The sequence below is a fragment of the Maylandia zebra genome, linkage group LG1 (genome assembly GCF_041146795.1).
Source record: "Maylandia zebra isolate NMK-2024a linkage group LG1, Mzebra_GT3a, whole genome shotgun sequence".
Classification (NCBI taxonomy): domain Eukaryota; kingdom Metazoa; phylum Chordata; class Actinopteri; order Cichliformes; family Cichlidae; genus Maylandia; species Maylandia zebra.
Genome location: NC_135167.1, coordinates 10869445 through 10890144, shown reverse-complemented (window position 1 = coordinate 10890144; position 20700 = coordinate 10869445). Strand labels below are relative to the sequence as shown.

Here is a 20700-nt window from a genome sequence, read left to right as displayed (position 1 = left end):
CCGGTGAGAAAAAAGCAACGGAGGCAAGACAAAAGAATGAGAGGTGGGTAAAAATTCTGTGCACAAAGTTAACCAAGTTTATTACAATGGCTCCACAGTCAAATTATTATGCCTACTTATTAATTGACATTCCTATCGACCAGCTCTGGTCCTCTTTTGGCTGCCGTCTGCAAAGGGCACTTTGAAATTATTTCTGTGCTATTGCCAATATGGCTTCAGAAAGAATCAAGTCACATGCCGCTCTAGGAGATGAGAGGATCATTCAGGCATTTGGTGATTCTCTCCTTCTGCCTGTCAGCACTGCAAAGTTGTGCCATTTATGTCAGTCTGTTGTCAACAGAGAAGAGCTACACTTCAAAAAAGCTGAGGAAAGCGCAACAGCTTTCACTCATTTAAAACAAAAAAAGTGCTGTAAATATGTACTTTTAGGATCTTATATGAATTGGTTAGTTTTAACAACACAAACAATTTGATAAGGTGTCTTTATATGACATGAAGGAGGCAAATACCAGCTGTGTAAAGGATGACTCACTTTCATTAAAAGAAAAGGATCCTTCTGAGCTTTGATGTTTCCTCCTCAGGTGTGTCACAGGGAATCATTTTTATTTGCAAAATGTGCAAGATTTATATTGCCTGAATTTGTCTGTGTAGGTTTGTAACCACATAGCTCACAGCAGTGGGTTCAATCGACAGTTACAGTATGGCGCCAACTCACCCAGAGCAAAATAGAGCACAAATAACAGGAGGGAGGAGTGGGGGAAATTATCTTGTGTGTGTTTGTGTGTGTGCTTAAATGTGTGACTGCGCCTCTCTGGCTGTGTCTATGAGTGTGTGCATTCTTGTCTGCCAGGACACAAAGGCTGTATATATGCCAGTATGTGCAAATGTGTGTGCTTTGTGGGTGATAAGAGGGCTACAGGAGGGGGTGATGGAGAGTACCCAGAGCAGATATAGAGCAGGAAGGAGGAGGACGTGAGGTGGAAAGAAAAGACTTGGTGAGGCGATGGGTGATCAATGGAGTCAATGGAGTGTATCTGCGCCCAGGGTGACTACTTCAGGTTTATATGATACAGACAAGGAGACAAAAAATGTTTTGTCTACTACAGAACAGCCTTGTTTAATCCAATTTTTTCTTCTCTTTTAAAATTTTTTTAACCCGTCAACCAAAACACATCTAGACAGTTATCTAGATAATTAGTGATGATTGTTAAAGTCACAAGTCTTAAATGTTTTTCTTTCTTGACCTCTAGTTTTCCTCTTTCCTAGCTATTACCTCATTTATGATTCAATATCAACTGAATAAAATGGGAAGCCCTGAGATTATAGGTTACCATCCATCCATTTTCTTCCACTTATCCAATTCAGGCTCAGGGGGGACCTGCACCGTATGACAGGGCAAGCGGCAGGGTCCACCCTGGACAGCTTACCAATCTGTTACAGAGATAACAAAATAGAGACAGACAGCCAGTCATACCAACAAATAATTTAGAATCAACAGTTAACCTAACCCCGTGAATGTCATTGGATTGCTAAGGGCATTCTGTTTAATATAGGGCCAGGATTTGTTGCCTGTGAGTGAGTTTGGTTTTCAGAGAATGAAGTCTTGAGAACTATCTGCAATGAAACACGTTTGAAGCTGCGGTGGTCACTGAGCAAACTGTTATTCAACATTTGCACCACTTTACCGGCTGATTCAGCTAAGCTGTGACAAGGACAGATGCAAGAAACGTTTTATACCTCATGCAACAATACATCTGCCATTATGCATCTATTTAATTTTAACAGTGTATTTTCACAACACTTGACACTAACCCGTGTTGTTGCACCACACTTTCTACTGATATTTTTAATGCTGTTTTTACAACACTTATTAAGCCATTTAACTTTGTTTTTGTTTTCATTTTGAAATTCTTTATTTTGTTCTACATCACATTATTACTTCATTTTTTATTTAAATTGATTAACCTATTTCACACATTTGTTTGGTCAAACTGTATTCTGTTTTGCTGAGCTACATACCATTCTGCTTTACCATTCTGCTGCTTTAAGCTATTTGTTACATGTTTCTTGTGTTTAACTTAATTTTTAACTGCTGTAATAAAGTAATTTTCCCAACGTTGAAAGAAATGGATCATATCTTGATAAAATGAACCACACAACTGTCACGGATTGCCGGGGCAAGCCGTGTGGAATGTAGAAAAGGACCCAAAGGGCAGCAGCTCTGGAGCAGGTGAGTGTTTATTTAACAAAAGAAAATACAAACAGCAATGGCGTGGGTGAAGGTGAAACAGGAAAACCTAAACTGGGTAAAACTAACAAAACAAACCAGAAACGAAGATGCAGAGGTCCGGGGAAATACATACGGAGAGACGCAGGGAGACCGAGGGGAAACAACACAGACGAACCAGCAATTACTAAGACAGAAAATACAACTTAAATACACTCAGAGAACACAGGGAGATTACACACAGGTGGGAAACACAGCTGGGAGTGATTAACATAACGAGACTAGGGAGGCAAACTGAAAACACTCACATAAGACGCAGACCTTCACAATAAAACAGGAACACACGGGCAGAACAGGGTAAACACTAAACAAAGGAAGAACAGAACCAAAATCGAAGAGAAAACACAAAATGCTGGGTCAAAAGGACCCAGGATCATGACAACAATGGTCACATGACTTTAAGATCACCACAAAGTTCATGATTTGAATTAGCATGCTGTCCCCCAACAATGTCTGTAGTGTTATTTGCTACCTTTTATTAAACCTTTAAAAATTTGTGAGCGCAGTATTTACTTCCTTGTTTTATATTGTAGATTTAATTTAATACAAGTGAACCACCCACCAATGCAAATAGGTAGTTCATTTCTTTGATTTTAAGACTAGTTTCTGCAAAACTCTGTGAGGAAAACATTTTGTTAACATAAACTTGTAGTTATAACTTTGTCTGGGGGTGGACAGTATTTTCTATTTTTTTCTTTGAGAGTTCTTAGTCTTTGGCAAAGTATAAATTAAAGCGGCGATCGTGGCTCAAGAGTTGGCAGTTCGTCTTGTAATCAGAAGGTTGCCGGTTCGAGCCCCGGCTCGGACAGTCTTGGTCGTTGTGTCCTTGGGCAAGACACTTCACCTACCGCCTACTGGTCATGACCAGAGGGGCCGATGGCGCGATATGGCAGCCTCACTTCTGTCAGTCTGCCCCAAAGCAGCTGTGGCTGCAACTATAGCTTCCCTCCACCAGTGTGTGAATGTGAGAGGGAATGAATTGTAAAGCGCTTTGAGGGTCTCAAAAAGCACTATATTAATGCGATCCATTATTATTAAAATCCCGTAATTCTTTTGTTGCCAGTAATTAATTTGCTTCACCTTATTACTAATGCTGTCAGATGAGAAATTAAAAAATAACTGAAATGAAATGTGTTACTTTCTTCAATAATACATTTCTGGTTTCAACAAGACTTTAGTGGGCTTCAGTGTGCTTGCTGTGTGAGACTGTGTGAGTGAAGAGCTCCAAGCAATCAGTGACCACAGTGAATTGTCTAAAACCACATGGAGGGAGTTGCAGAGTGAATTCCAAAATTCCCACAGAAGGTTGAGCTTGTGCTCAAAGAGATATCAGCACGGTGAAATCCACCTCCTAATCCCCCTCCAAAAAACTCAGCTGGAAAAATGAGAGAATTGGTTTTCCCCTGGTTTTTGTTGGTCGGTAGTTACTAGGCTCTGAAGCTCCAATAAGGATCATGTGCTGTCTCTTTTGCTCTCTCTCTCTAACTCCCCCACCTCCCCCTTCTCTCCCCCCAAAGCCCTAAATCACTATTACTGTGAACAAGCATGCAGTTAATAAACCTAACAGCCAGCAGGGAAGTACCTCTGCGTGTGTGTGTGTGTGTTTGTGTGTGTGTGTGTGTGTTTGTGTGTGTGTGTGTGTGAGGGAGAGAGAGAGAAACAGAGAGAAAGTGCAAGGGCAAGGATAACTTGTATATCTATATATTAAGTCGCTTGGCAAGAAAGCACCATATGAGATACTGATAGCAGCCTGGTGCCATAACTCCATCTAACATTTTATCTAGAGCAATTTTTCACCTTGCAGCGCTATAAAGACATACTCCAATTTCATACTGAGAAGGAACAACAGCATAGTGTATGATGGAAAATATTTATCAGTAAAAAAAACAAACAAAGCTCCAAATTCCTGGAGATATGGTTCATTATCATGATCCACAGTGATGATGAGGCATCAAAGTCAACGTTGTATTTCGGTGTGGATGCTTTGCGCCATGTCACATATTTTGATATGCAGGTGCACAGAAGCACAGGGTTTCCTGCAGCAAGCAGGCAGCTCTCTTGTCAGAGGTGTACCCAGGCATGACACGTAAAGACACACATGCATGCACACACGCACACACACATATGCGCACACACACGCACTTCCCCTCTTGGCAGCCATCCGCCGCAGGGTGGCTGATAAAAATATCACAGGCCCCATCAGGCAATTAAACAGGGAGACGCAGCAGAGTGTGTTGGCTGCTTAATGGCTTCGGCCTTCCCGCAGAGAAGTCAGTGTGACTGGCCAACAGGGGGGATACAGACCACTGATGGAGTAGGAAATCAAAAGGTGGGAGAAGTAGCTACATTGGTCACAGTCAACAGTTATGCTGTCATGTGGTGGAAGAGGATTAAAGAGAGAAAGTTATATTTTTAAAAAAAAGAGATTTAGATGTAAAGTTATGTTGAAAAATATATTTTTAAAAAAGAGATCATTTACTTAAAGTACATTTCCATTATGTTCAGGGTAAGAATTGCAAACCATAAAAAATAGCAAGAATTTGTTGGTACTAATTTGTAATGAGTTGTAACTATGAGTACTCTTAGTTTGCTTTTGTTTTGAAATAGTTAATGTAATATGGTAATTCCACATGGTAAGGTTAGGTTGAGAAAAATAATTTCTCAACCTGTCATGCTGGACTTCAAAACCTTTGTATTTTTAGCTTGTAGCACATTATAAATGAGTTGTAACTTATGGGTTTATGAATAGTTGATAATTCATTTGTCAGTGCCTTAAAGATTTGTTAGGAGAATAACTTTAATTTCCATATACTTTAGACAGTTCTACCATTTGCTTTTTGTAAAAGTGCTATAGCCTTACAGAAATCTGACTAATGAAGAGTGTAGTTTTTATAGTTTGTAGTGATAGGCTACTTTTGAAGTCATTATGGGTATGGATACTTGGATTTCTACACTGTATTTAAGTCCCTCTGAGAAAAGCTCTCAATAACTACAGTCTCTGAGGATGCTGTTGTGCACCTATCAATAGTTCAGCAGTTAGATTTTGCATTGTCATGACTACCTGGTGATAGTGATAACTAGGTTTCACAATAAGAAACGGCTTTGCTATCTGAGATCACATGCACTTTCACCTCAGCAGAATGCTTTGTGTGTGTGTAGCTGTCCTACTGGACATGCAGAACATCATGGGGGTGACAGATCCACACTCCACAATGGACATTCCTCAAACACTCTAAGGTATTATCAGCTTGTTGGTAGAGGTTAGTATCTGCTCCATATCTCAGTTCCAGCCATGTCTACCACTCTCACCTCAGAAGGGGCTCTGTGATGCAGTCCATATCACCTCACACAATCTTGCTGATACAAGGTGGAGACCCAACTTCGGTTCTTTATATTACGTGTGTCTGAGGGAAACAGATACAGTAACAAAAAAAAAAAAAAAGCAAAGTGAGTGAGTGTTGTGTCATGTTTCCTAGATTGACTATGCAGTTAATGGAGACAGTAACAACTCCACTGGAACAACAGAACCGATAACTCAAACAGACATCAACGTTCACCAATCATGGGCTTGAAGGACTTTATTTGGCAAGAGCAATTGTTTCAAGTCCAAATGTAGCAGAAAAATGGCAAAAGAAATTGTGCACTGGCAATCATGAAAAATTACCTTGTATGTCTGCCTGCAGGTTTAGTTCAAATTTTGATGAACTGTTTATCTAAATAAATATCATACAACAATGGCATAGTCCAACTGTAAAATAAATTTACCTCAGACTGAATTTGGGTTTAAAATTAGAGGATTTGACAGAGGTTATGATTGAGTACTATGTCAGTATATCAGTAAGTGTGCTAAATTTGGTGTAATAGACAACTAAGCACCAGTGACTACATATACAGTGCTCAAAAAAAAAAAAAATTAAAGGACCACTTTGAAAACATACCATATCCTAATGGGAAAAAAAATCATGCTTCATTAACATCACGGCACAGTTTGTTAGGAATAGATGGATTCCACAATATTTCATGGAAATGAAAATGATCAGCTACAGGAGGCTGAATTCAAAGACATCCCCAAAATCAAAGTAAAAGAATGAGGCAGCAAGCTGGTCCATTTTGATGAAATTTCATTTCAAACTCAAAATCGCACTCAGTAGTTTGTATGGCCCCCATGTATGCACTGTCAATTTCGGGGCAGATGGTGTTCTGGGGCTCTCCTTCCAGATCTGGACCAGGGCATCACTGAGCTCCTGGACAGTCTGGGGTGCAACCTGATAATTTTGGATGGATCAAAATATAATGTCCCAGAGGTGTTCCAGTGGATTTATGTCAGGCTAGCGTAGCATCTAGTCAGTGGTAGCAGTGCCTTTGCCTAGCCTTTAGTGGTTTGTGCATGCCTTCATTGATAAACTAATTATAGGCAGCATAATATGTTGGAACTGCCAATTCTAGTATTCTATGGTAAGCGCCATTAAGGCTTCAGGCTGCTGGGCAATAAGCAGAGGGCCCACTTAGGGATCTCGGGTCCTCAGGCCACCCTAATTAAGTCTGTTTCTCATTGTTTGGTGAGAGAGATTCATACCAGTGGCCTACTGGAGGGCCTATGTAGGGCCCTGGCAGTGCTCAACCTGTTCCTCTTGCACAAATAAGCAAATATAGGTCCTGCTGATGGTTTCATGACCTTCTACAGTCCTGTCCAGCTGTCCTAGAGTAACTGCTTGTCTCGTGAAATCTCCTCCATGCTGGTACCACTGTGCTGGGAGACACAGCAAAGCATAGGTGTTGGCCTAACTGCGCAACCTCTCCTCATGCTACCATAGAGACACTGACCCTAGCCAAATGCAAAACTAGTGCAACTTTGGGGTTTGAGGCCTAATTGATTTAATGCTAAATTCTGAAAAAAAGTGTTCCTGTAATTTTTGTTGGAGCAGTCTATAATGTAAAATTATCAGCCATATAATAACCTGCCTGCTGAGTATATTCATTATCATTTTATATGGAGATAAGGCACCTCACCATTGAAAATGTGAATTTGAATGGAATAAAAACATGAAAACCCAAAGAAAGATGATTGAAATTGAAAACTTGAGATAATAGCTCTTTGTGTGTGTGAATTTAGTCTTCATCCTCCCCTCCTCACCAACACTAACACCCAAATCATGTGCTGGTAAGTCAGCTCTGGTCCAGTCGGCGTTTGCTCCATAGTTCAGCCTCCCTGCGTGTGTTTGTGCGGCAGACAAAGATAGGACTCTCAAAGGGCCAGCACAATGCTGGGTGGCTCAAAGGCTCCCATTTTTGCTTGCTCGTCTCACTCCCCCTCTATCACACTTGTTCTAGTAAAAAAAAAAAGTCTAGCCCACACATCAGAACATGCAGTAGCATTGACAAAATGACTTATTACCCCTCGTTGCACACCTCCCTCTCCCTTCCTAGATTCATCAAACTCCTAACCTCCCCTCAAAATGGCTGGCACTCATCTAGCCTGTCACTCGTCCTCTGCAGTGACCTTGAGAGAGAGATGAAGCAGTGATGGGGCTCCCATAACTGCTGCAGTACAACCCCCCGACTCTCCCCTACAAGGAAAAAAAAAGCATCACCAAGATGGCTCTCACTTTCCCAGCTGGAGGAAGGAGGGGGTAAAAAGCCCTCTGCATATCTACTTCAATCAAAACAGGATTAGGGTGACTTTCTGTGCTCCTTTCCCCCCTTTACTTAAAGTTGGTGATGAAATATCAAGCAGTTTAATGGTAATCGGGTTTGCAGAATCCCACTGTAGCATTTACTCTTTTCACAAGTTACCTTAAATTAAAATTAATTAAGTGTTAAACAAAAGAAAAAAGCAGATAAGATTCATTCAGCTTGTCTTACAAATTTTAAATATTTCACGTGCAAGCCTAAATAATTCAATCATTCAAGAAAAACTCAATTAATACTTCTGTGCTGTTAGTATTACAGCGAGGTTGGGTGGTGGAGAGGTTGTTCCTGACAGCAACACAGATGAAATGATATGACAAAGTGTGAAACAAAGCTGTCTGCTGTGATCAAATACCTTCACAGGGAAGTTTCTCCACCCACTCTAAGGAAACTTGTGACTGGTCACATGACCCATCGACTGTCATTCTTCCATGTCTCAGTGGAATAACGATGCAGACAAGAGATGATGCATGAATTCTTAATCAAATAAAGAGAGTGAGAAGTGATACGAATGGAAGGCAATCGTCATGCCCGTGCTGAATTAATGAGTTTCCTGGTTTCCTCCTGCACGCCAGTTTTCTGAATAACTTGACAAATCAGCTGTCTTTACCATCTGCCTCTTTCCAGTCCAGCCACAGCAGGTTAAGAAATGCAATTTCAGTTTATGTGGCTGAAGAGTATATGATGGCCACTTTTTAGCTTTTGCTTCATTAAAAGCAAAAGTATGATTCACTATGACCTAGTTGTCACTTTCTACTCGAAGAGGTGGCATTTATGCATCCTGAGGGTGATACTGGGTAAAGTCCAAGTGCCATACAGTTGGGCGAACCTGTCCAAATCCCAACCAAAGCACCATTCTCTGACCACCTGAGCCTCTGCGTTATGCGCCCTTCTGCTGGCAGCTGAGTCAAACAGCATGGAACCAATTCATTGCTTCACACCAATTCAAAATCTACTTGCACTTTCCCATTCTGGTTACACTTCCTCTATCACACTTCTACCTCTCTTTTCTTATTACCTGTGGTGATGTCACAGAATCACCCCGTTAAAGAAATGCGGATGTGTGTTTTACCCCAAAAATGTAAAAGTGACTCAAGGAGGAGTTGAGCATTCCCATGGCAACCAGGTCTTTTGGTATAGGCAAGGATATCAGGCCAAGCCCAATGCCATTTGCATACAAATTGCCCAGCTGATACCTTATTGTTATGACAACGGCACACAGCTCCCAGAATTCATTTGGAAGTGAAATACAAAAAGAAAGCAGCCAGTGAGAGGCCATTGATAAAATTCCCTTTTCTTTTATAATGAGGATGTTGCAGACATGATGATTGGCCTTCCACTGAATTCCAATCAGCATGCAGTACCTCCAGGAAAATAAATCATATACTTATGACAGGAATTAATGGAAAAGATGGACTTTTAAGTTGAATTTGAAACAGTTGTCAGCTAACCTGATTTGATGTTCTCAGTAACCTCCATTGACTCCTGGCAGATACTTTTGAAAGTAAATTGTCCATTTGCATGAGTCACCTGATTTTGCAAACCTGTAGATAATTCCTTAGATAAGCCTTGCCAAATCCTCAGAGCTTGACGAAGAAAGTAATCTCTGCTGACAACATAGTGTCCTCTACTGGCAGCATGTTGCAGGAAGTTTACACAACCACCTGTCTGGCTAAATAGATAATTATTAGCTCAAGGGCAAGTGTGCTGATGCTTTTCCATAGTCATCCTGGCTCAGCTTACTGGTCAGTTAAATTACCTTGCGTTGGGCTCCATGAGCATTCTGTGAAGCCAGCATATCTATTTATTCCAGCAACCCCCACAAGACTCTGGTCTAATCATTGGCTTCTCTGTGGCTGTCAAGCCATTTCAGGTTAATCAGTTTCTCTCCCAGTGGAAAACAAAGCACCTCCTGGTTCCGATACTTGACCTGAAGTACTGTGGAAGACTGCTGATCTATGGGCAAGGTGATCCCTCACCCTGGCCTATACACATTAAACTCTGCACTACTTCATGTTAATGATGGGCCCCGGTGATCCCCATGTTACAGATTGTTGGACACAACCGGTTCAAACAACTTCAACCTGGATTGAAAGACCTGTATCAGCAACAATGTAGCAAAACAGCAAGGTGTGTGTGTGTGCGTGCGTGTGTGCGTGCGTGCGTGCGTGCGTGCGTGCGTGTGTGTGTGTGTGTGCGTGTGTGTGCATACGTGTGTGTGTGTGTGTGTGTGTGTGTGTGCGTGCGTGCGTGCGTGCGTGCGTGCGTGTGTGTGCATACGTGTATGTGTGTGTGTGTGTGTGTGTGTGTGTGTGCATACGTGTATGTGTGTGTGCATGTGTGTGTTACAGTCACTACCTCTCCAGCATGTAATGCAGGAGCCTTCTATCTGCTATCACAAAGGCACAATAGTTTAGTGGGATCCTTCCTCTGAACGTGCAAACTTTCCAAGGTTACATCTCGCCAGCAGCTGAGATCTTTACTGAAGCAACACACTACTCATTTGTCACTTACCATATAATTCAACATGGCAACTCGATGGGGACTCTGTGGAGCTGGAAAGATCAGCCATGACTTCAGTGTGGCCATTAAGACTCTGCCTCCTGGAGATCATCAGGTACGCAATATAAACAAGCTCAGTGCAGCTGCGCTGTCACACAGGATATGTCCTTTCAACTAAATAGATCTGCAAGGTGTGTGTGCATTTTTTTCTTGTTATGCACAGATTGCAGTCATTGCATCAAGGAGTATTGATCGTGCCAAAGATTTTGCCCCGAAGGAAGGTATTCCTAAGGCTAAGGTATGAGGAGCTGGCCAATGACCCAGAAATTGGTAAATTGGGAATAATCTGACTGCACAAATGGAGATAAGGGTGTGACGGTTTTATTGTTTGGGAAAAAAAACTTGTGTTCCCACAGACATTGTATATCTGGGAATGCTACATACAGAACATTGGAGAGTTGGCATGCTGTTCCTCAAGGCTGGGAAAAATGTGCTGTGTGAAAAACCCTTTGCTATGAACTCCAGAGAGGTGAAAGACCTCGTTGCCACAGCCAAGAAAAACCATGTCTTCCTGATGGAGGTAAGGTTGAAGGGATGCAGTGGTCTCTGTACAGCTTTGCTCTGGTGTCACTTGCTAATAGTAGGGGTAATTGAAGGTGCTGTTTTGAAGCTACCACAACAAAAGAAAATATTTGTTTCAGGATGAAAAATAAAAGTAATCATTTTAAATGTTATGTAGCAAAAATGTAACATTTCAGGATACAGTTGGACTTGTGTCAGTATATACTGATGTACGAATGGTTAAAAATTAAATAAAGCAGCTTATTTTAGCACAATAAAAACACTATAAATGGAGAGGAATGGCTTCCTTAGATCTGTAAAAAAGTTGAAAATGTATCTACTGTGAGCTAGTTCAGGATATTATATTTTCTTTATGTTATATCTTGTAGGCATGTCAGTGCAATACTCCAGTGCAAAACCATTTATGAAATAGCAAATTGTTCTGAAGGGTATAAAATGTCTAAAACAGATTATAAAAAGGATGAACAAAACACAAGATACAAAGTGTAAATTAATACACTTTAATGGAGCTAATAATTGTGTTTTGTTATCTTAAGACAGATTGAGGATAGCTGTATCCAGTCTATGCAAAGCAAGCAGTTTGCTGACTGTAGCTTCATAATTAGGCATCCTAACAGACAGACCACTGCTCATGATGTTCTCATCTAACTCAAAGGAAAATAGCAGACAATCATATTTTTCAATATCTTAAACATTTCCTATAAGGTGAAAAAATACAGGTATTAAATATAAATAAATATAATATTACTATTTAATCTCTGCTTAATGTGGCACAAAAATAAATGAGTTTACATTTACTCTCCACTGCAGATTAGTTGAATATTACTGCCACGACAATACAAATTTGATGCTCACAAGACTCATATAAGAAGCAAAACTAGCAAAAATGATGGTTCATGGTACTTCATGGTGAAACTTGAGGTTCAAATGTTTAGTTCTGTAGCGAGACTGGATCATCTGCCCTTTTCCTCATAGGCCATCTGGTCCCGCTGTTTCCCTGTGTATGCTGAGGTGCGCAGGCTGCTGGCAGAGGAGGCGGTTGGGGATGTGAAGCTGGTAAAAGCCTACTTTGGCTCCCCTCAGCTCGACATTCCCCGATCAGTGCAGAAGGAGCTGGGTGGAGGAGCTCTGCTGGATATCGGAGTGTACTGCCTGCAGTTTGTTTTGATGGTGTTCAATGGTGAAAGGCCAGAGTCCATCCAAGCCACAGGGGTGCTGCTTGACTCAGGTATGATTCAGATCATGTGGGAGAAATAGGATGTATGTTCGTATCATTTACCACAGGGCGTGCTTCAGCGATCACAAACGCACACTTGAGCCTTGTCATAAAAAATCTAATAGAGGAAGAGAAGCACACTTTGTGTGATACAGAGGAATCACTTTTAAATGAATTGTCTAAAATGTAAACACCCCAGGACAGAATTTCACACAGAAAATCCAAGACTTATCATTAAAATGTCACACTAATCCAAATCCCCCCAGAGAATACAGTAATACGGTAAAACTGGCAGGAGAATATGTAACTGCATGTCTCCCCAAAAGCTATCTATAATAATATAAAAAGCTTTTTTTTTTTTTAGTTTAATGTAAGCAATTTTTTTGAATATATGATTTTTTTTTACTTATATATATAAAATATATAAAGATGACACTGTAAATAAGCTGCAGAGGTCTAAAACAACATTTTAATGCTAATTTATTTGATGCTTTCAATAATTTAATGTTTTTGAATGTTTAACAGGAGTGGATGAATCAGTGGTTGTGACGATGAAATTCTCCAGGAAGAGGATGGCCTTGTGTGCCTTTTCAATTGCAGCCCGACTACCAAATGACGCTGTCATTGCGGGCACTAAGGGTCCATTAAAGTATGCTATGCTCGTCCTTTGCAGGACCATTTGAGTTCATTAAGAAATTACAGGGACATGCAAAGACTGTGCTGACTGATGATTAATTTCACATTTAATTAAACCAATATATTCAGACATAGATTTCACTGTATTTGATGAATTTGCAAATTGAGGGACTGAAACAAAAGTTTGCTTCCTTTTCACTGTACAGGTTCTTGGCCCCATGCACTGCCCCACCAAACTGGTGGTGAATGACAAGGAAACAGAGTACCCTCTGCCTGAGCCGTGTCTCCCTCTGAATATTACCAACTGCGCCGGGCTGCACTATGAGGCAGGAGAAGTGAGGCAGCGCCTGCTTAAAGGTAGGTCATGATAAAAGGAAATGTGTGTATTTCTCTCTGAAGAGACAGCCTAAACCACTGCTTCAAAGGAAAGCTGAGTTTGTAAGAAGGACACTGCAGTTTAGACAATCACTTGCATTCTCAGGGCGACAAATGAAAATGTAGAAGTATACACCAATTATACTCATCAGATTATGACTGAATGTAATGAGTGCTTGGAATGTCCTTTAGCTCACAGAATATTACAGTACTGTTACTTTTACTTCTAATAATAATTTACACAATCTTTATATTCCTGCCTTCTCATAAATTACAGTTCATTCTAAATATGTACATAATTTATACTTATTATAATTTAACATCTGTCCATGAGCCAGAATTTGGATAAAACTTCTCTTCATTTGCAGGACTTAATTAGAGCCCACGGATGCCTCTGGCAGATTCTGTCTTGCTGACAGAGATCATGGCTGAAATCAGGAAACAAGTGGGAGTTGTCTTTAACCAAGACAGCCAGTGAAGCCACTGTCAAGCAGAGCTGTTTCACCTGACCAAATCCTACTAAGATGTAACAGAAGGAGTTGCTTGAGGCAGCTGGAATGAGCCGATCAATCAGAGCACCACGTGACAAAGCATGGCAGCTGTGAAGGACTCAGTAAATTTTTGGAATAGGTAAATGTTGGTTGCATTATTAGGCAGTTTGCTCTCCGTGTAGTCTTTTTAGCTTCAATATAGACCCATGATAGCTCAAAACATAGTTATCCTACCCCAGATCTACCATGTAAATACCGTGAAATACACTACATGAGAAACATTGCCAAATTTTGTATTACACAGATTAAGCAGAGAGATTGAAAATATGATTTAAACCAGATGAATCGCAACGCAAACAGATAGAGCAACTGCCTTGTGTGTCACCATCCTGTAATGAAGTCCTAGTCCTTTAAAGATAAACTCAGCTGTCACTGTGAGGTGTGTGATTGATGAATCCAATAAAGGGCTGATTGTGAAAGCCATGTTTCATTTCAAATATCATCCGCTGGAGAGAAGAAGAGACTTCGAGTAGCACATTTGAATCAAAGTGTTCTGTCATGTCTGACCCTTGCAGCGGTGTACAAATAGATTCAAAAATAGGTTGCACTGTCTGATTTTCAAGGTTAAGACTTAGAAAGGTTTTTATGGCTCATTTAATACTTCGTCTCAACCTTATAGGCTCACATGACTGATAAAAACTGAAGAATGTTTCACTGATATAAAATTTACCCCTTAAATTCAAAATGATAGATTTTGATTATTTGATTAATGGATAATATAATTATATACATATCTCTCTATACATCCTGTGCTGTGTGTCTTAGTTAAAATAGGCTAAATAAATGTGACATGCAGCTTTAAACAAGGTAGTAAGAAATATCAGCTCTAACATGTCCCCTGTTTTTTGAGAAACAAGTGAGCTCAAGTGATTTATGTCGTACAAACAAATAAATGATGCTTTCCATTTTAAAATCAACAGTAGCTCAAGATATAACTAGAGCAGTTATTATGCCATGAACCAACGTTTAGACTGCAAAATATACAACTAATTTACAACTGATGTAATTGTAGTAGAATAAAGTTACATCAAACTAAACACATAACAGACAAATTAAAAATATTGCAAGTATTATCATAGGTACTTTATCAATCCAAAGGAAAATAAAAATGCCAGTGCAGCTTGATTAAGACAAATTTTTAACATTAGTCAGCACAAAACATAAAGCAAGGAAATAAAAGTCAATGTAGTGTTATTACACATCGATTGAAGGCAAAGAGCTCCCCTTAGTGGGGTAAGACGAGATAAGAAATTGGAACAAAAAAGCACATTGGTTTAAATGCTCTCCTTTCATGGCTAATATTAGAATTCGGTTTTTAATACCACTCCGTCTGCATGGTGTTATTTTTATTCCACAAATGCAATAAATTTTAAGAAGACACATTATTGGTTCCAATGTTGGCAGCACTTTCTGGAAAATATCTGGATGGCTGCTAAAAATGTAACAGAAGCAATCCGCTGTATCGTTCAACAATACTGCAACAATATGGCTTCAAAATTTAGATAGCTGTTGCATTTTTAGCTTTTGCCTTTATTTCAAATGTATTTTAAATACCTTCATGTGGTGATTTTGCATTTTTGTAATCCTAAAACATTTAAACTGTTTTTATGAATGTTTTTAATATTTATTTATTTATTCCTTCTTTTTTTTTCTTTTGTAGCATTTTGTTTCTTTTCATTGATTCAAAGCTATATTATATAACACTGCAATGCCCGTATCTCCATATATCTCCACTGTGATGCAAAAATACTGGCAAACTTAAAAAGTTACGTCATAAAGTCCACATGTATGCTGTGTCGCCACTCTGAGGCCGAGTACAGTAGCTGCTGAGTTGAACTTAATCTCGCAATCAGCGGTGTCCAATATGGCAACCAGGTGGGGAAACTCATGACCTTACGGTGGCCCTGAAAACTTCCATTTGCTGAACAACAGATATGTCTTTTATCAAACCACTGTTCACAAATCTACCCAGTCATTCAAACATAAAAATTTCCCTCATCATTCAGCGGTTAGACGTGCTGTTGAAATCAGTTTCTTACATCATTTTATTGACACAGTGTTGTATATCTGGAGTAACACGACAAGAAATCCGCAAAGTATGGTAAGAAAGTTCCGAAACTCCCATCAGCTACGCATGCGTAATCGGTCACGTTATGGTCACTCGTATGATATACCATAGGCTATTTTACTTGGGGGGGAAATGAACAATAATAATAATACCTGATTTCATTTATGACATATGACATTGAATTAGAATAATATTAGAAGAATATTAGAATTTCATGGGCGTGATTTAGATGTCACGTACAAGAAACAGTAAGTATAATGTTACCATGGATACAGTGAGACACGCTACTCTGTACACTGTTTATATATTTTTGAAAAGGTTAATGCGCTAAAATAATTAATATCAGTTTCTTGTGGTGATATGCTGATATATATCATGGGATTACATTAATAGTGATGAAATCTTAAAAATGAGCGGAATCCTGGGCAAGTTCTGTTGCGTAACCGTTGCTGTCTTAGTACACATCTATCGTCAGTTTTAAGATTTTAAGAAAAATATCAATACGCCCAATAATGTGAAGCAAAAATAAACTGTTAATGAATATTGCGAGAATCTTTCCTACGTGAAAAAAAACTATACTTTGCAATGGCCGAGAGTTTTAAAAAGACAGGTCAGATGAAATCCATGTTTGGTTTTTTCCACGTTATTCCCACCCCCTTTCTTGCACCACCGCTAGAAGTCGCTTAATATCAAAAAGTATGTATTGTTTCTAAAAATGGACTTGTGCTAACAAGCTAAGAGGCAGTTATTTTTACAGGGCAGTCTCGTTTAGTAGGTGTCTTCTCCCGATTTGCAGGATTTCCAAGAGGTCATAGCGCAGGCTTTTTTTTCTCTGAAGCAACACTATAGCCTACTCATTTGTCACTTGTCAACATGGCAACTCGATGGGGACTCTGTGGAGCTGGAAAGATCAGCCATGATTTTAGTGTGGCCATTAAGACTCTGCCTCCGGGAGATCATCGGGTACTCAATTAAAGGAAGTTCGGTACAACATTGTCACACAGAGTGTCCCCTATACACTGAACAGGTGTGCAGTGTGTGCGTTTGTTTGAGTTTGTTTTGTTGTTCTTTTTCTTTCCTTTTCTAATGTTATGCATAGATTGCAGTCATTGCATCGAGGAGTATTGACCGTGCCAAAGATTTTGCCCAGAAACATTGTATTCCTAAGGCCTATGGCAGCTATGAGGGGCTGGCCAATAACCCAAAAATTGGTAATAATCTGACTGCACAATTAGAGATAAGGGTGTGACGGTTTTATTGTTTGGATGAAAAACTTGTGTTCCCACAGACATTGTATATCTGGGAATGCTGCATACAGAACACTGGAGAGTTGGCATGCTGTTCCTCAAGGCTGGGAAAAATGTGCTGTGTGAAAAACCCTTTGCTATGAACTCCAGAAAGGTTAAAGACCTCGTTGCCACAGCTAAGAAAAACCATGTCTTCCTGATGGTGGTAAGGCTGAAGGGATGAAGTGCTGTCATTTATAGCTTTGCCCTGAGGACACTTGCTAACAGTAGTGGTAACTTAAGGGTCAGTTTTTACAGTGCCACAGAATAAGGAAAGAATTGTCCATTTCAGGAGGAAACCGAAGGCAATTATCTTAAATCTTCTAAATCTCTCTTTTTTTTTTTTACAATTTACTAAGAAAGTGGAAAAAGGTACAATAATTTTTCAATTTTACAACAAAAAATTCCAAATATGCAGATCAACATGGTCTGGACATGGACATGGCAGATGGCTCATAGGGGGTAAAATGATTGGTGGGTTTTTTTTCTCTACTATTGTAGGGTCTTTGCCTTACAATTGAAAGCACTTTGAGTCAAGTGTTGTTGTGATAAATAAAATTGAATTGAATTGAATTGAAAGAGGAATTATTGTCATGCATGCAGCTGTTGTAAAAACAGCAATAAGAAAATATAAGTCACTAAACTAATGCCTTTCCAAAACACAGCAAAAGTTAATAATCAGTTTGGAAAATGTTATTGTTTTTATTATTATTTGAGGGTTATCAGCCTCACAGGCATGCAGTTAACATTATCTGTGCTCAGATGGAATGGGATTCAGGTTGCTATTGCAACCTGTGGCCACAGCCAGACACATCTGCACCTGGCTTGATGATCACATTTTAATTCCCATTTCGTGCACAATACACCTGCAGCTTTCAATGTTTTTCTGTTCTTGCTTCTTCTAAATTAACTGTTAGCTACATAAAATGCAACTGTGTATTTGTTTTTGGCTTACACCACTAAGAAACCCAATGGTCAAATTATATACATGGATTGTAAGAAATTGCCATTCCTATTATTTTACATTATTGACAGGAAAAATTATTGTTCACAGTACAGATTTGCCACAACAGTCATATAACTGAGGAGCTTTATAATAAATGCCTGCTCAGGTGAAACTTCAGTTTCAACTGTTTAGTTCTGTAGCGAGACTGGATCAAAATATCTGGATCTGCCCTTTTCCTCATAGGCCATCTGGTCCCGCTGTTTCCCTGTGTATGCTGAGGTGCGCAGGCTGCTGGCAGAGGAGGCGGTTGGGGATGTGAAGCTGGTAAAAGCCTACTTTGGCTCCCCTCGGCTCAAAGTGCCTCGCTCAGAGCAGAAGGAGCTGGGTGGAGGAGCTCTGCTGGATGTACTGCCTGCAGTTTGTGTTGATGGTGTTCAATGGTGAAAGGCCAGAGTCCATCCAAGCCACAGGGGTGCTGCTTGACTCAGGTATGATACAGATCATGTGGGAGAAATAGGATGTGTGTTAGTATCATTTACCACAGGGCGTGCTTCAGCGATCACAAACGCACGCTTGAGCCTTGCCATAAAAAAACAAATAGAGGAAGAGAAGCACACTTTGTGTGATACAGAGGAATCACTTTTAAATGAATTGCCTAAAATGTAAACACCCCAGGACAGAATTTCACACAGAAAATCCAAGACTTATCATTAAAATGTCACACTAATCCAAATCCCCCCAGAGAATACAGTAATACGGTAAAACTGGCAGGAGAATATGTAACTGCATGTCTCACTGAAGGATATCTTAGTGCAAAACCATCATATAATATATGTATTAAGCATTTTCTTTTCTTCATGGAAGGCATTTGGCAATTTATTGAATAATAAAAAATAGTTTCTTTCATTGTGTATACTATCTTCTTAAAAAAACTAATAAATAAACCTAATTCCAAACTCAGTTTAAATATATAATAAAAAGATTTGCATCTGCAGAGGTCTAAAACAACATTTTAATGCTAATTTGTTTGATGCTTTCAATAATTTCATGTTTTTGAATGTTTAACAGGAGTGGATGAATCAGTGGTTGTGACGATGAAATTCTCCAGGAAGAGGATGGCCTTGTGTGCCTTTTCAATTGCAGCCCGACTACCAAATGACGCTGTCATTGCGGGCACTAAGGGTCCATTAAAGTATGCTATGCTGGTCCTTTGCAGGACTATTTGAGTTCATTAAGAAATTACAGGGACATGCAAAGACTGTGCTGACTGATGATTAATTTCACATTTAATTAAACCAATATATTCAGACATAGATCTCACTGTATTTGATGAATTTGCAAATTGAGGGACTGAAACAAAAGTTTGCTTCCTTTTCACTGTACAGGTTCTTGGCCCCATGCACTGCCCCACCAAACTGGTGGTGAATGACAAGGAAACAGAGTACCCTCTGCCTGAGCCGTGTCTCCCTCTGAATTTTACCAACAGCGCCGGGCTGCGCTATGAGGCAGGAGAAGTGAGGCAGCGCCTGCTTAAAGGTAGGTCATGATAAAAGGAAATGTGTGTATTTCTCTCTGAAGAGACAGCCTAAACCACTGCTTCAAAGGAAAGCTGAGTTTGTAAGAAGGACACTGCGGTTTAGACAATCACTTGCATTCTCAGGGCGACAAATGAAAATGTAGAAGTATACACCAATTATACTCATCAGATTATGACTGAATGTAATGAGTGCTTGGAATGTCCTTTAGCTCACAGAATATTACAGTACTGTTACTTTTACTTCTAATAATAATTTACACAATCTTTATATTCCTGCCTTGTCATAAATTGCAGTTCATTATGGATATGTACATAAGTTACACTTATTAAATAAAATATAACATCTGTCCATAAGCCAGAATTTGGATAAAACTTCTCTTCATTTGCAGGACTTAATTAGAGCCCACGGATGCCTCTGGCAGATTCTGTCTTGCTGTCAGAGATCATGGCTGAAATCAGGAAACAAGTGGGAGTTGTCTTTAACCAAGACAGCCAGTGAAGCCACTGTCAAGCAGAGCTGTTTCAGACCAAATCCTACTAAGATGTAACAGAAGAAGCAGTGGGATGTACTATGAAGGAAGTTCAACATAGCCAGGTTTATTTTGCAATGGGTGGTTTGACAAAACCTAAAATCTAAAACCCAGAGAAAATGCATATCACAACAGTGTTTAACAGCTTTCTCTGCTAAGCTAAGCTTTCTGCTTCACATTCACATGAAAAGGACAGGTTTAGCAACAGATGACTTTTTTCTATATGAAATTATCCCTATAACTGATTCCTTCTCTATCTTCTGCCGGGTACCAGGCAGGGGGTGTTATGACAGCTTCCTACCCCATTTTCAAGTACATTTTGTGACAAAGGCACACTCAAACTCGACACTCTCTCTCTTTATCTTTCTCACACTCACACACTCCACAAGAAGGTTGTTGATTTATGTACCTGTGCGTTTTTTAATGTTTGTGTTCCAGGTTTTGTATATTTGTTTTTCTTACAGGTGCGGCAGTTGGCAATACGTTGTGCATTTGT

At 39.7% G+C, this 20700-nt stretch overlaps 2 pseudogenes; both read left to right on the top strand.

The window, feature by feature from the left end:
* The first annotated feature begins 10502 nt into the window (after nt 1–10502).
* On the top strand, nt 10503–13764 carry LOC101466378 (trans-1,2-dihydrobenzene-1,2-diol dehydrogenase-like; annotated as a pseudogene).
* Nucleotides 13765–16778: 3014 nt separating this feature from the next.
* Nucleotides 16779–20413, top strand: LOC112429773 (trans-1,2-dihydrobenzene-1,2-diol dehydrogenase-like; annotated as a pseudogene).
* Nucleotides 20414–20700: the final 287 nt, after the last annotated feature.